Consider the following 13,220-nt stretch of genomic DNA (forward strand, 5'->3'; position numbering starts at 1 on the left):
TTGCTTAAAGTCATATAGCTAGTTCCACATTGTCAGAAGAAGAGCTTTGCACTTTGCTTTTTGCATTAACAATATATTCTGGAAGTCATTCTATATCATTTTACAAAGATCTTTTTTTGTCGCTTCACAAAACTCGATTGTATTTGTTTGTATCATAGTCTATTCATTCAACTAAGGTTTTCCATTTAAGTAGTTTCCAGTCTTTTTGCAGTTATAAATAACACTGTAATGAATAACCTGGTGCATATGTATTTTCATAATTTTTGAGGTGTATATTTAGGGTAAATTTCTAACACTGTGATTGCTAAGTCATAGGGTAAGTACATATGTGATTCTGTTAGATATAACTATTTCCCTACATACAGATTGTACCATTTTGCATTCCAGTAGATGAGAATGCTTATTTTTCCTAGCCTCATCTACAGAATGTTGCCAACCTTTTTAATTTTTGCTAATCTAATCAGTTTTTTTAAATCTCAAAATCACTTTGATTAGAATAGGTCTCATTACTGTTGAAGTTAAATACCTTTTCATATGTTTAAGAGGCAGTTTATTTCTTTTAAAAATTGTGTGCTCATTTTTTCATCTCATTTTTCTATTTTGAATTTTTTGAGTGTTTTGTCCTAAATTTTTAAAAAGTTATTTATACGTTTAGCAATATTAGCCCTTTGCCCAAGAAATAAGTTGTAAATATTTTCTCCCAGTATGTCATTTTCTTTCAATTTTGTTTATGGTATTTTTGTATAGGAACATTTCCCCCCTGCATTTTTATGTAATCAAATGAGTTAGTCTTTTCCTATATGCATTTAGGTTTTCAGTAATAGTTAGAAAGCTTTGTCCACACTCAGGTTATAGAAAAATCCATTAGTTTGCTTTTAGTACTTGTATGTTTTTGTTTGTACATTTAGATCCTTGATCTATATGGACTTTATTCTTGTGTGTGCTGAGGTATGGAACTAATTTTATCTTTTTTTCCTCCCCTAAATGGCTATCCAGTTTCCCAGTACTTTTTATTAAAAACTTCATACATAAAAAAATAAAAATAAAAACTTCATACATGTCTCAGTGATTTGAGACTACATCTTGATTATGTACTAAGCTTCTGTATTGCCAGAAAGTTTTAAAGATCAGAAAGTTACACTTCTTTCTCACTCAGTTATCAATATATATTTAAGTCAATTACTTCATTTAGAAAAAATAACTCATACAAGACTACCTGTTTCAAAAAATGTGTAATAATTTTGGTAACAATATACTAGCATACTGGGGGAAAATTAAACAAATCTCATCTCTCTAAAGAGACGTAAGTCCTCTTGGGATATTTTCATGTGGACAAATTTCCTGGCACATTTAAGTTCTGTGGTATAATAAACAGTAATCGTACTAATTGATCAAGACTAGAAGAGAAGGTCATTCAAATTGAAGGAGAGGTAGACCTGTTTGTTTTCCCTTAAACTTTGATTTCTAAATCACTGGTCGTAGTTCCAAACTATTAATGAAATACTTTCTTATTCTTAAGGTTCATAGATCATCTTTTCAAATCAAATATGCAAAATATTTTTCACATAAACTTCAGATGAACATCACAGAAATATTAAGGCTAAACCATTCAGCTTCCTCCAAATCCTTGAATATCCCACCTGTCCAAATTGTGATACATGTTGATCTGTTGATTATCTGTTCTTACATAATTGCTCCTTAAATTATCCCTTAATTTGACTTTGAGGATGTTCCTCAAATAGGCAAATTAGATTGAATTCAAAGATTACTAGATGGTCCAGTGATTAAGACTTTGCCTTCCAGTGCAGGGGGACCGTGTTCAATCCTTGGTCAGAGAGTTAAGGTCCCACATGCCTCAGGGGCAAAAAGTGAAAATTGCTCATTTGTGTCCAGCTCTTTGCCACGCCATGGATTGTAGCCTGCCAGGCTCCTCTGTCCGTGGAATTCTTCAGGCCAGAATACTGGACTGGGTAGCCATTCCCTTCTCTAGGGAATCTTCCTAACTCAGGGATGGAACCCAGGTCTCCCACATTGCATGCAGATTCTTTACCATCTGAGCCACCAGGGAAGGCCCAGGGGCAAAAAAACTAAAATATAAAAAAGAAGCATTATTGAAACAAATTCAATAAACTTTTAAAATGGTCCATAACCAAAAAAATCTTTAAAAAAATTAAATTGATTGTGGCAATCATTAAAAAAAAAAAAGATTGTTGTTGTTCAGTTGCTAAGTCATGTTCCGACTCTTTGCAATCCCATGGACTGCAGCACGCCAGGCTTCCCTGTCCTTCACTGTCTCCCCGAGTTTGCTCAGACTCGTGTCCATTGAGTTGGTGATGCCATCCAACCATCCCCTCCTCTATCACCCCCTTCTCCTCCTGCCCTCAGTTTTTCCCGGCATCAGGGTCTTTTCCAATGAGTTGGCTTTTTTCATCAGATGGCCACAGTATTGGAGCTTCCCCAACAGTCCTTCCAATGAATATTCAGGTTGATTTCCTTTAGGATTGACTGGTTTGATCTCCTTGCAGTCCAGGGGACTCTCAGGAGTCTTCTCCAGCTCCACAATTTGAAAGCATCAATTCTTCAGCAGTCAGCCTTCTTTATGGTTCCAACTTTCACATCTATACATGACTACTGGAAAAACTATAGCTTTGACTAGACAGACTTTTGTTGGCAAAGTGATGTCTCTGCTTTTAATATGCTGTCTAGGTTTGTCATAGCTTTTCTTCCAAGGAGCAAACATCTTTTAATTTCATGGCTGCAATCACCATCTGCAGTGATTTTGGAGGCCAAGAAAACAAAGTCTGTCATGATATCCATGTTTCCCCATCTATTTGCCATGAAGTGATGGGACTGAATGCTCTGATCTTAGTTTTTTGAATGTTGAGCTGTAAGCCAGTTTTTCACTCATCTTTTTCACCTTCATCAAGAGGCCTTTTAGTTCCTCTTCACTTTCTGCCATAAGGGTGGTATCATCTGCATATCTGAGGTTATTGATATTTCTCTTGGCAATCTTTCTTTCATCTTGTGATTCATCCAGTCCAGCATTTCACATGATGTACTCTGCATATAAGTTCAATAAGCAGGGTGACAATATACAGCCTTGATGTAATCCTTTCCCAATTTTGAACCAGTCTGTTGTTCCATGTCTGGTTCTAACTGTTGCCTCTTGACCTGGTTACAGGTTTCTCAGGAGGCAGGTAAGGTGGTCTCTTATTCCCGTCTCTTAAGAATTTTCTAGATTGTTGTGATCCACACAGTCAAAGGTTTCAGTATAGTCACTGAAGTGGAAGTAGATGTTTTTCTGGATTTCTCTTGCTTTTTCTATGACCCAAATTGTTGGCAAATTGATCTGTGGTTCCTCTGCCTTTTCTAAACCCCACTTGTACATATGGAAATTCTCAGTTCACATACAGTTGAAGCCTAGCTTGAAGGATTTTGAGCATTACCTTGCTAGCATGTGAAATGAGCAAGATCGTGCAGTAGCTTGAGCATTCTTTGGCATTGCTCTTCTTTGGGATTGGGATGAAAACTGACATTTTCCAGTCCTGTGGTCACTGCTGAGTTTTCCAAATTTGCTTGCATTCTAAGGGCAGCATGTTCACAGCATCATCTTTTAGGATTTGAATTAGCTCAGCTAGTATTCCATCACCTCCACTAGTTTTGTTCATAGTAATCCTTCCTAAGGCCTACTTGACTTCACATTGCAGGATGTCTGGCTTGAGGTGAGTGACCACACCATCGTGGTTATCCAGGTCATTAAGACCTTTTTTGTACAGTTCTTCTGTGTAGTCTTGCCACCTCTTCTTAATCTCTTTTGCTTCTATTTTAGGTCCATATCATTTCTGACCTTTATTATGCCCATCTTTGTATGAAATGTCCCCTTGCTATCTCTAATTTTCTTGAAGACATCTCTAGTCTTTCCCATTCTGTTGTTTTCCTCTATTTCTTTGCATTGTTCACTTAAGAATGCCTTTTTATCTCTCCTTACTATTCTCTGGAACTCTGCATTCAGATGCGTATATCTTTTCTTTTCTCTACCTTTCGCTTCACTTTTCTCGGCTATTTGTAAGGCCTCCTCAGACAACCATTTTGCCTTGTTGCATTTCTTAATTTTGGAAATGGTTTTGGTCACCACCTGCTGTACAATGTTACAAATCTCTGTCCATAGTTCTTCAGTCACTCTGTCTATCAGATCTAAACCCTTGAATCTATTTGTCACTTCCACTGTATAATCATAAGGGATTTGATTTAGGTCATACCAGAATGATCAACTGGTTTTCCCTACCTTCTTCAATTTAAGCCTGAATTTTGCAATAAGGAGCTCATGATCTGAACCACAGTCAGCTCTTGGTCTTTTTTTTGCTGATCCTGTGGAGCTTTGGCTGCAAAGAATATAATCAATCTGATTTTGGTATGACCATCTGATGTCCATGTGTAGAGTCATTTCTTCCGTTTTTGGAAGAGAGTGTTTGCTATGACCAGTGCATTCTCTTGGCAAAACTGTTAGCCTTTGCCCTGCTTCATTTTGTACTCCAAGGCCAAACTTGCCTGTTATTCCAGGTATCTCTTGACTTCCTACTTTTGCATTCGTCTCCTGTGATGAAAAGGACATCTTTTGGTGTTAGTTCTAGGAGGTCTTGTAGGTCTTCATAGAACCATTCAACTTAAGTTTCTTCGGCATTAGTGGTTGGGGCGTAAACTTGGATTACTGTAATGTTGAATGGTTTGCCTTGGAAACAAACAGAGACCATTTAGTAATTTTTGAGATCACGCCCAAGTGCTGCATTTCAGACTCTTTTGTTGACTATGAGGGTTAATAGTAAAAAAAAAAAAAAAAAAGATTACTAGATAATATTTGGGTTTTTAGAGGATAATACCTATGCTTTTCCTTGAATTCATTAATTTAATAGTACCATAAGTTTTTCTGATATTGATCCTTTTAGAGTAAATAATATTAGGTAGTAACCTAATATTTTAAAACATAATACTAGGCAATACTTCTCTGTGCCAGGCAAGGCCATTTTCATGGAAATGTGAATTGTGCAGTCATACTGGTCCCCATCCTTTGAAGAGCCCAGCATTTGGTTTAATGCTCTGCTGTCAACATTTTGAAACTGTAGTACATTTTATTTTTAATTAAAACATTTTTTATTATATTTTTTGACTGCACTGGATCCTTTTGTACATGGGCCTTCTCTAGTCACAGTGAGCCGTTACTCTTTGCTGCAGTGCTTGGGCTTCTTACTGCAGTGGCTTCTGTTGCAGAGCACGGGCTCAGTAGTTGTGGTACTTAGTTGTGGGGTCAACTAAGCCCCCCCACCTCCGCCCCCGCGTGTAGAATCTCCCTGGACCAGGGATTGAACTCATGTTCCCTACATTGGCAGGTTGATTCTCAACCATTGGACCACCAGGGAAGCCCTGTAGTAATCTTTTTTCTTAATATATCTATTTTATTGAAGTATAGTTGACTTACAATGTTTCAGGTGCACAGCAAGGTGATTCTTGACACATATATTATTTTTGAAATTACTTTCCTTTATAGGTTATTACAAGATATTGACTATATTTCCCTATGCTATATAGTAAACTTTTGTTGCTTGTTATATATCTTTTAAAATTAGAAATCTAGCATTCTACTCATACTAAGTCAAACAAGTGGATTCAAAATGTCATAAATTTTTGTTAGGCAAAAATTAATAAATTTTCTAAAATACATATATTATACATATTATTTATATATGTGTATACAAAAGCTTTTCTACTGCATCTTGATAGAGGCTTGAAAAAGAGCATAAAAAAGAGATGGAGAAATTGGAAAACATAAGCTAAATGAAATGGTAGCACTGAATACTAAATATGAAATAGAAAAAGTGAAACAAACTAGATAAAAGTTAAAGATCAAAAAAAAAAAAAGTTAAAGATCATCATATCGTCCAGTTGTTTTTAAACATGGCTGCTCATTAGAAACATATCTGGAGCTCTGGAGAAAAAGCAATACCTGGGCATTTACATTTTTCAAAAAATTTCAAGATTTTCTGGTATGCATCTGGATTTTAAAGTGATTACAGATTTTGCTATTAAATAGTAGTTTTGGTGATATAGGGTTCTTTTATTTTTCTTTTCACCAATCATGATACAGTGGTATTATGTGAGTAATAGTTACATAATCATAATAGTGAAAGATGTTTATCAGTTTTCACAATTGTCAGACAAAAAATAAAAGATAATTATAATTGCAAGTCATAATGGGAACATGATTAACCTAACAATATAAAATAATTACATACAATTTGGGGGGGGGTCAAGCAGTGATATGGTAAGTGGAGTGCATACATGCACGTTTTCATCCACCAGCCAGTCTATGTCTTTTGGTTGGTGTGTTTAATCTATTTACATTTAAGGTAATTATCCATATGTAGATCCTATTACCATTTTCTTAATTGTTTGGGGTTTATTCTCTGTAGGTCTTTTCCTTCTTTTGTGTTTCCTGCCTAGAGAAGTTCCTTTAGCATTCATTGTAAAAGCTGGTTTGGTGGTGCTGAATTCTCTTGACTTTTGCTTGTCTGGAAAGTTTTTTATTTCTCCATCATATGTGAATGAGAGTCTTGCTGGGTAGCGTGTTCTTGGTTTTAGGTTCTTCCCTTTCATTACTTTCAATATATCGTGCCATTCCCTTCTGGCTTGTAGAGTTTCTGTTGAAAAATCAGCTGATAGCCTGATGGAAGTTTCCTTGTATGTTATTTGTCTTTTTGTTGTTGTTGCTTTTAATATTTTATCTTTGTCTTTGATTTTTGTCAGTTTGATTACTATATGTCTTGGTGTGTTCCTCCTTGGGTTTATACTGCTTGGGATTCTCTATGCTTCCTGGACTTGGTTGACTATTTCCTTTCCCATGTTAGGGAAATTGAAAGTCGCTTAGTCATGTCCAACTCTTTGTGACCCCATGGACTGTACAGTGTGTGGAATTCTCCAGGCCAGAATACCGAGTGGGTAGCTTTTCTCTTCTCCAGGGGATCTTCCCAACCCAGGGATTGAACCCAGATCTCATGCATTGCAGGTGGATTCTTTATCAGCTGAGACACAAGGGAAGCCCAAGAATACTGGAGTGGGTAGCCTATCCCTTCTACAGGGGATCTTCCCGACCCAGGAATCGAACCTGGGTCTCCTGCATTGCAGGTGGATTCTTTACCAACTGACCTATCAGGGAAGCCCAATTCCCATGTTAGGGAAGTTTTCAGCTATTATCTCTTCAAATGTTTTCTCAGGTCCTTTCTTTCTTCTCCTTCTGGGACTCCTATAATGTGAATGTTGATATGTTTAATGTTGTCCCAGCAGTCTCTTAGGCTGTCTTCATTTCTTTTCATCCTATTTTCTGTATTCTGTTCTATGGCAGTGATTTCCACCATCCTGTTCTCTAGGTCATTTATGCATTCTTCTGCCTCAGTTATTCTGCTATTGATTCCTTTTAGTGTATTGTTCATCTCTGTTTATTTGTTCTTTAGTTCTTATAGGTCTTTGGTAAACATCTTCCCCATTGTTTTCCTGAGATCCTGAATCATCTTTACTAACAATATTCTGAGTTCTTTTTCTGGAAGGTTGTGTGTCTCTACTTTATTTCGTTTTTCTGGGGTTTTGTCTTGTCCCTTCATCTGGGACATAACTTTGTGCTTTTCCATTGTGATTAACTTTCTGTAATATGGCTTTTCTTTTAGTTGCTGTGGGACTGTGCTTCTTGCTTCTTCTGTCTGCCCTCTGATGGATGAAGCTAAGAGGCTTGTGTAAGCTTCCTGATGGGAGGGACTGGCAATGGGAAAAACGGGGTCTTGCTCTGGTGGACAGGGCTTTGCTCAGTAAAGCTTTAATCCAATTATCTGCTGATGGATGGGGTTGCACTCCCTCGCTGTTGGTTGTTGGGCCTGAGGCGACCCAGCCCTGGGGTCTGCAGGCTCTATGGTTGGGTTAATGGTGAACTCCAAGAGGGTTTATGCCAAGGGGGACTTTCCCAGCCTGATGCTGCCTATACCCCAACCCTGTGGTGAGCCCCTGCCAGTCCACGCTTCCACAGGAGACCCTCCAACACTAGAGGTAGTTTTGGTTTTGTCTTCTGTGGAGTCACTGCTCCTCTCCTATGGGTCTTGTTGCATGCAAGATTTTGTTTGTACCCTCCGAGATTGGAGTCTGTGTTTCCCCCAGTCCTGTGAAAGTCCTATAATCAAATCCCATTGGCCTTCAAAGCCAGATTCCCTGGGGATCCCCAGGCTGGGAAGCCTGACATGGGGTTCAGAACCTACACAACAATGGGAGAACTTCTTTGGTATTATTTTTCTCCAATTTGTGGGTCACCCACTGACGGGGTATGGGATTTGATTTTATCGTGATTGTGCCCCTCCTATCATCTGGCTGCAGCATCTTCTTTGTCTTTGGATGTGCAGTATCTTTTTTTGGTGGGTTCTAGTACCCTCCTGTCAGTGGTGGTTCAACAGGTAGTTGCACTTTCCTCCTGTAGTAATTTTTAAACAAGGAGTTCCCTTGTTTTCATTTTGCACTGGTCCTGCAAATTATGTAGCCAGTCCTGGTACCAAGCAATGTATTTAGTAAGGAGAGTATATAATTTAATAGATATTTTTGAAAGATTCTTTAAGTTTCCACATGTGAAATGGAGTTTAGGGAAAGTGAAAGAGGAAGTAAGAAGACCAGAGGGGAAGCTGACAGCATTTAAGGTGGTGGTGGTAAAGGGGAAAGTAATCAATATATTCAAAGTATAGTTTGGAGGTAGTAAGGATTGACATGAACTGGTAATGAATAAATGTAGGAATATAGAGAAAGATGTTAAGAATGACCTGAGAATTTTTTTTTTTCTTTGCCTGCATGTGTCTTCCTTGAGCCCTGAGGGCATTCTCTAGTTGTGGCAAGTGGGCTGAGTTGCCTGGTAGCATGTGGGATTTTAGTTCCTGGGCCAGGGATTGAATCCACTTCCCCTGTGTTGCAATACAGATTCTCAAGCATTGGACCACCAGGGAAGTCCCAAGAATGACCTGAGAATTTATTTTTGGGGGGCATGTTTGCTTTTTCTTTCCCTCTTCCCCCACCCTCCGCCCCCACACACCCTTAAACCTAAGGAAGCAGGTTCTGAGAAGACAGTACAGTGGCCTTGGCCTCCAGGGATCCAAGGGCCACATGTGTGGCCCAAAGGAAAGTGGCAGGAGAGGTGGGCCAGGGTGCGCTGGGTGGGTGGTGGTAGCAATAACAGGAGTATCGACACGTTGCAGTTTGTGTGGGCGTGCTGGACTGGTTCAACCGCAGTGTTCTACGGGCAACCGGCCAGCAAAATCCACCTCTTCCACCACTTGGTCAAGGCGTGGTTCATGAGCATCTTCAGGTCTGCTAGCTCAGTTGGGTTCTTAATCAGGCATTTATTTACAAATTCCTGGAAGTCCTGGGTGAACATGCCTGTTGGGCAGCTTGGGAGAAGGCTCATTGATGATGTAGTCCAGCTGCTCAAAGATCGCCATGGCTGGCTGGCTGTCCATCCTGTGACTGCTGATGGGGCTTCCAGGGTGACCTGAGAATTTCTGACTAGAAGTGGCCCTTATTAGATGAGGAAAGTTGGAGAGAAAACATTTTTTGAGGCTGTGGTTAATAGTTGGGTTTGACACTATGCTAAGTGAAAGAAGCCAGATACAAAGGCTGTGCATTTGTTTTTCTATTGCAGTGTAGTTGATTTGCAGTGTTGTGTTCATTTCTGTGCATAGCAGAGTGACTCAGTTTTACACGTATACATTCTTTTTTGTATTCTTTTCTATTATGGTTTGTCTCAGAAGATTGGATATAGTTCCCTGTGATGTACACATAGGACCTTATTGTTGATCCATTCTAAATGTAGTAGTTTGCATCTGCCAACCCCAAACTCCAGATGGTCCCTATCCCTCCTCCCTCCCCCTTGGCAACGGCTAGTGTGCTCTCTATGTCTGCAAGTCTGTTTCTGCTTTGTAGATAAGTTCATTCATGTCTTATTTTTTATTTGTTTTTATTTGATATGTGAGATCTTAGTTCCCCAATCAGGGATCAAACTCACGTCCCTTGCATTGGGAGTGCAGAGTCTTAACCACTAGACCACCAGAAAAGTCCCATTTGTGCTGCATTGTAGATTCCACATATAAGTGACATCATAGGGTATTTGTCTTTCTCTGACTTACTTCAATTATTATGAAAATTTCTAGTTGCATCCCTGTTGCTGCAGATGACATTACTGTGTTCTTTTTTATGGCCGAGTAATATTCTATTGTATATATGTACCACATCTTCTTTATCCATTCTTCTGTCGATGGACATTTAGGTTGTTTGCATGTCTTGACTATTGTGAATAGTGCTGCTGTATCTTTTAAAATTAGTTTCGTCTGAATATATGCCCAGGAGTGGAATTGCTGGGTCATGATGGTCACAGTTTTAATTTTCTGAGAAATCTCTTTACTGTTTTCCATAGTGGCTACACCAACTTACATTCCTGCCAACAGTGTGTTATTTGTAGACTTTTTTAAAAATTTATTTATTTATGGCTTCTCTGGGTCGTCTTTACAGTGCGTGGGCTTCTCGTTGTGATGGCTTCTCTTGTTGCAGAGCACTGGCTCTAGAGCACAGACTCAGTCATTGCAGTGCTTGGGCTTAGTTGCTCCTTGGTTTTTGGGATCCCCCCAGACCAGAGGTTGAACCTGTGTGCCCTGCATTGCCAGGCGGATTCTTAACCACTGGACCACCAGGGAAGTCCTGTAGACTTTTTAATCATGGTCATTTTGACGTGTGTGACTTGGTATTTCATCTATAATTCCTTTTTTGTGTGTGAAATTTCTAGAGAAAGCAAAACTATATAATAAGTAGATCAGTGGCTATCTGAAGCTTTGGATGGGAACAAGAATTGACTGCAGACAGGCATAAAGGATTTTGGGGGTTGACGGCAGTATTCTAAAACTGGATTGTCGTGTTGGTTTTGTAACTATATTAAATTGCTAAAATCACTGATCGTCCATTTGAGCTCTATGATAAGTACAGAGTTGTGAAAAGATTAACACAAAAGATTGAGAGGACTTACCTGGGAGTCCAGTGGTTAAGACTTTCCACTTCCAATGCAGGGGCTGTGGGTTCCATCCGTTGTGGGGGAACTAAGATCCCACATGTTGCATTGTGTGGCCAAAAAGTAAATATTAATAAAGATATAATAGAATATAATTTGTAATCTTTATTCTTAAAAAAGAAAAGATTGATATAGCTGTGATGTGTCAGGGAGTACTATTGTTATTCCCATTTTATAGATAAAAATTAAAAATAAAAGCTTCAGGACTTCCCTGGTGGCTCAGGGGTAAAAAATCTACCTACCAGTGGAGAAGACACGGGGTTGGATCCCTGATCTGGGAGGATCCCACATGCCGCGGAGCAACTAAGCCCATGCACCACAACTACTGCGCCTGTGCTCCAGAGCTGGGGAGCCACAACTACGGAAGCTTGCATGCCCTGAAGCCTGTGCTGTGCAACAGGAGAGGCCACCCCAATGACAAGGCCTCACACTGCAACTAGAGAGTAGCCCCCTCTTGCCACAACTAGAGTAAAAACCTGTGCAGCAACAAATACCCAGCACAGCCAAAAATACATAAATAAAATTTAAAAAATAAAGGCTTCATGGTTATAGCGCTACTAAGTATAATATGCAGTATTGGAACTTGAGTCTTTTTTGACACTAAGGCATACTCTTGACCACTGTAATATATTCACTTTCTATTTTAAAATTGTTTGCTGCATCTTGTTGATCAGAGGCTCTCTTGGAATCATAAAACAGAGAGGAAAAAAAGATGGAGACTGGAAAATTCTATCGATCCTGTACACTAGTACTTCCATTTTCACTGGATGTAGGTGACAGCAAGTTTTTTGTCCAGTGTGAGTTACGTGACCACACCTTACTTGGCTCTTTGGCAAACTATGTTTCTCTTTCAAATCATTAAGTTAAACAGTTTAATTAGGGCCACTGGTAGCTTTAAAGGCAGAGACTGTATCTTCCAAAAATGTTCTCTCCTAGGGAAAATGGATACACACAAATGAATATATATAATCTTTACTGCTTTTTATGATTACCATTAGCATAAAGATTACTATATTGATTAGCATTAAGTATGGGGAAATGTTGGTCAAAGGGTAAAATGAATAATTTGTGGAATCTGATGTACAATGTGGTGACTATAGTTAACAATATTGTAGTGTAACTTGAAATTTGTTAAGAGTAAATCTTAAGTGTTCTTACCACACACATTAAAAAGTGGTAACTAGATGAGGTGGTGGATGTGTTAACTATATTGTGTTGATCACCTCACTATATATATATATATATATTAAATCATGTTGTACCCCTTTTAAATTCATATAATTTGATCAATTATACTTCCATAAAGCTGGAAAAAATGAAGCATTAAGTGCCTGCTGTGCTAGTCACTGAGGAAGTAAGTGATAATCAAAACAGGCATGGTCTCTGCCTTTTTGCAGCTTTATTTAGTCACTTCTTAGTGGGAGAAGCAGGCATTATTCTTAAGCACTATAGAATTATAAAATTTTAAATTGTTCTATATTCAACAAAGGAAAATATAAGGTTGTCTGAGGGAGCATAACAAAGGATCCTGATTTTAACTAGGGTCGAAGAGAAGACCTCTATTAGGAAATTACATTTAAACTGAGACCTGAAAGATCAGTAGAAATAACCAAAGGGAAGGAAAGGAAAAAAAAAACTTTCCTGGTAGAGGAGCAGCCTGCGTGGAGAGCTTCGTTGCTGACCACACAGCAGCGTAATAGAATATCTAGGGGAAAGCTTGAGAACTTGGATACTAGGCAAAAGATGGTCCTGAGGAGCTGTGAGCTGGAGAATCTTCTGATCCAATTAAAAATTTAAGAACATCACTCTGGCTACTGTGAACAGCGGATCCAAGGAGGGTTCAGTTCTGTTGCTCAATCGTGTCTGACTCTTTGTGACCCTGTGGACTGCAGCACACCAGGCCTCCCTGTCCATCACCAACTCCCTGAGTTTACTCAAACTCATGTCCATTGAGTCTCCTCCTGCCCTTAATCTTTCCCAGCATCAGGGTCTTTTCAAATGAATCAGTTCTTCACATCAGGTGGCCAAAGTATTGGAGTTTCATCTTCAACATCAGTCCTTCCAGTGAATATTCAGGACTGATTTCCTTTAG

At 38.9% G+C, this 13,220-nt stretch overlaps 1 protein-coding gene across 20 annotated transcripts in view; it reads left to right on the plus strand.

Moving 5' to 3' along the window:
- LOC133251387 (protocadherin gamma-C4) overlaps positions 1-13,220 on the plus strand; it is a 186,900-nt gene that overhangs the window by 139,804 nt on the left and 33,876 nt on the right. The window lies entirely within an intron of this gene.

This window comes from Bos javanicus, chromosome 7 (assembly GCF_032452875.1).
Source record: "Bos javanicus breed banteng chromosome 7, ARS-OSU_banteng_1.0, whole genome shotgun sequence".
NCBI classification, from domain to species: domain Eukaryota; kingdom Metazoa; phylum Chordata; class Mammalia; order Artiodactyla; family Bovidae; genus Bos; species Bos javanicus.